The sequence below is a fragment of the Triticum dicoccoides genome, chromosome 3B, assembly GCF_002162155.2.
Source record: "Triticum dicoccoides isolate Atlit2015 ecotype Zavitan chromosome 3B, WEW_v2.0, whole genome shotgun sequence".
NCBI lineage: Eukaryota > Viridiplantae > Streptophyta > Magnoliopsida > Poales > Poaceae > Triticum > Triticum dicoccoides.
Genome location: NC_041385.1, coordinates 829,260,830 through 829,264,712, shown reverse-complemented (window position 1 = coordinate 829,264,712; position 3,883 = coordinate 829,260,830).

The window sequence follows — 3,883 nt, the reverse complement described above, 5'->3', positions numbered from 1 at the left end:
GTAATGAGATTGAACTAGGTATTGGATACCGACGATCAAATCTCGGGCAAGTAACATACCGATGACAAAGGGAACAACGTATGTTGTTATGCGGTTTGACCGATAAAGATCTTCGTAGAATATGTAGGAACCAATATGGGCATCTAGGTTCCGCTATTGGTTATTGACCGAGAATAGTTCTAGGTCATGTCTACATAGTTCTCGAACCCGTAGGGTCCGCACGCTTAACGTTACGATGACAGTTTTATTATGAGTTTATAAGTTTTGATGTACCGAAGGAGTTCGGAGTCCCGGATGAGATCGGGGACATGACGAGGAGTCTCGAAATGGTCGAGACGTAAAAATCGATATATTGGACGACTATATTAGGAGTTTGGAAAGGTTCCGAGTGATTCGGGTATTTTTCGGAGTACCGGAGAGTTACGGGAATTCGCCGGAGAGTATATGGGCCTTATTGGGCCATACGGGAATAGAGGAGAGAGGCTGAAAGGAAGGAGGTGCGCAGCCCCCTTCTGGTCCGAATTGGACAAGGGGTGCAGCCCCCTTTTCCTTCCTCCTCTCCCTCTCTTTCCTTCTCTTCTACTCCAACAAGGAAGGGGGGAGTCCTACTCCCGGTGGGAGGAGGACTCCTCCTGGCGCGCCCCTCCTGGCCGGCCGCACCTTCCCCCTCCCTCCTTTATATACGGGGGCAGGGGGCACCTCTAGGCACAACAACACAAGTTGATCTACGGATCGTTCCTTAGCCGTGTGCGGTGCCCCCCTCCACCATATTCCACCTCGGTCATATCGTCGCAGAGTTTAGGCAAAGCCCTGCACCGGTAGAGCATCATCATCGTCACCACGCCGTCGTGCTGACGGAACTCATCCCCGAAGCTTTGCTGGATCGGGCCCAGGGATCATCATCGAGCTGAACGTGTGCTAAACTCGGAGGTGTCATACGTTCGGTACTTGGATCGGTCGGATCGTGAAGACGTACGACTACATCAACCGCGTTGTCATAACGCTTCCGCTTACGGTCTACGAGGGTACGTGGACAACACTCTCCCCTCTTGTTGCTATGCCATCACCATGATCTTGCGTGTACGTAGGAAATTTTTTGAAATTAGTACGTTCCCCAACAGTGGTATCAGAGCCTAGGTTTTATGCGTTGATGTTATATGGGACATCCTGCTGAGACCTTGATCATACCTGCGGTCGACATAACTAAAACTCCAGGTGGTTAAACCAAAATCACACAGAACAAGGGAGTACCTTGCTCTGATACCAATTGAAAGTGCGTTATGTTGACTAGAGGGGGGTGAATAGGCGATTTTTATGAATTCTTCACTGAGGAATTTGCCGGTGAGGAAATTCCTTAGCGAAGAACTATTAGCAGCGGAATAAGTACTCAGAAGTAAGCATAACAGAATACAAGCATGGTCATCATGATGAAATGAAGACTAGCACAGAGTACAGAAAGCGTAATCACAGGATAACACAAGATGAAGACAAACAGACTGAGGAAATTGAACTGAGGAAATTGAGAAAGTCTTCAGTCAAAGTCTTCAAACACAGATATGAACAAACACTCAACACAGTAATGAGGAAATGAAAGGGTTGAGGAAATAGAACCAGTTAGGTTGGTGAAGACAATGATTTGGTAGACCAGTTCCAACTGCTGTCTCAGTTGTACGTCTGGTTGGAGCGGCTGAGTATTTAAACTCGAGGACACGCAGTCCCGGACACCCAGTCGCTGAGGACGCAGCTCAGGACACCCAGTCCTCACCGTATTCTCCTTGAACTAAGGTCACGCAGACCTCGTCCAATCACTCGTGGTAAGTCTTCATGCGACTTCCAAACCTTCACAGACTTGGTCACTCGGCGATCCACAATTCCTCTTGGATGCTCTAGACCTTGACGCCTAACCGTCTGGAAGAAGCACAGTCTTCAAAGGTAACAAGTGTCGGATCCATGCAGGATCAATTTCTTCAGTGACGCTCAATCACTTTGGGTTTGTAAGGGTTTGGTTTTGGGGTTTTTCCTCACTTGATGATTTTCGCTCAAAGTCCTCGGAGGATGGGTTGCTCTCGAATGACAAGTGACAAGTTCTCTCGGAGCAGCGAACCAGCTAGTGGTTGTAGGGGGCGGCTATTTATAGCCTAGGGAGCAGCCCGACATGATAAGACATAAATGCCCCTTAATGATATGACCGTTAGGTGGATAAGATATTTTGGGACAGCTGGCGCGCAGCACAACAACGGTCGGAAATTTGACTCTCAAATTCCTCAGGGCTATCATGTTCCTCACTGTGTAGGCAATCCGCACTGGCGAATTCCTAACTCCTCTGTCAGAACAAATTCATCAGCGACCAGAAGAACTTCGTCTCTGTCACTGAAGAAAGTGACTGAACTGTATGAGATTTCCAAAGGCTTCACTCGAAGGGATTGGAAGGTGTAGGATTTTGAGTTGAGCATCACATGGAAATTTTTCCTTAGTATTTCCTCGACCCCCTTTAACAGTACGGTGTTTCCTATGACTCAAGAAAGAGAAAATGAAACTACGAAAACAAAAGTCTTCACGCTTCATGTTCCACAAATGAATACCAAGTCTTCAAGGTCACACCAATTTCTTCACTTTCAAAGTCTTCAGAAAGTCTTCAGAATATCAAAGTCTTCAGTTGAAGAACTTCATTTTTAGGGGTCGACTTTCTCTGTAAATATCAAACTCCTTATAGACTTATAGACCTGTGTACACTCACAAACGCATTAGTCCCTTAACCTATAAGTCTTCAATACACCAAAATCACTAAGGGGCACTAGATGCACTTACAGGAGTCATACAACGATGATCATGCTAAATTAAAAAAGATCTTGATCATGCTCTTGTTGTGTCTCGTGTGCTAAGCTCCGAGAAAGCGAAGCTTGGGGTTGATCTTGCTAGACTCAACGAGGAGTTTGCCTTTCTCGACAAGGCTCACAAAGTCTTGAAGGGTGTTCATGCTAGCCTCAAAGAGTCTCATGATCAACTCCAAGTGAAGCTAACCAAGGAGAAAGCCACTTTTCCTCACATGGTGTTGATTGATAATGCAAATGCTACTAACCCTTGTTGTGAGCATGTGCATCTTGTTGAGGAGAATGCTAAGTTGAAGGAGCAACTTGAGAAAGGCCTTGTCACATGCATACAAGGTGAGAAGAACCTCAACGACCTTTTGAGTAATCAAAAGGAAGGTGTGGCCAAGGAGGGGATTGGGTTCGCACCCAAGCCCAAGAACAAGAAGAAGAATGACAAGACCAAACGACCTCCTCCTCTCAAGCAAACTTTTGTGAGGGAGGGAGAGGGTGCTTTTAAGGAGAAGAAGAACAACGCAAAGGGGGGGTGATGTCAAGAAGGGCAATGCCACCCCTCCCAACAAAGCCGGCGATTTTAATCCCTCTTATGTGTTATGCCGTGCTAGTGATGGGCACGTTTTTGCCAAATTTGGTGGTTCTTCTCATGAGTACAGTGAGTGGTCTATTTGGGTTCCTAAGACCCTTGTTACTAACATCAAAGGACCCATTACAAAATGGGTACCTAAAACCAAGCATTGATCTCTTGTAGGTGTTTGTTTCCGGTGGGGGATCATGGTTGCTCGATAGTGAAGCTACAAATCATATGACCGGAAGCAAGGACTTGGTGGTGGATGTGCACAAGATTCCTTCTATGCCCACCAATGTCGAGTGGGTGATGCCTCGTCTTCTAAGGTATTGGGACTCGGCAAGGTTGTCATTTCTCATGATCTCATGATCGAGAAAGTCATGCTTGTGGAGTCCCTTGCATACAATTTACTTTCCGTTCGTCAGCTTGCAATCATGGGCTTTGCCACTTTCTTTGATATTGATACCGTGGCCTTCTTGTGGAGCAAGAC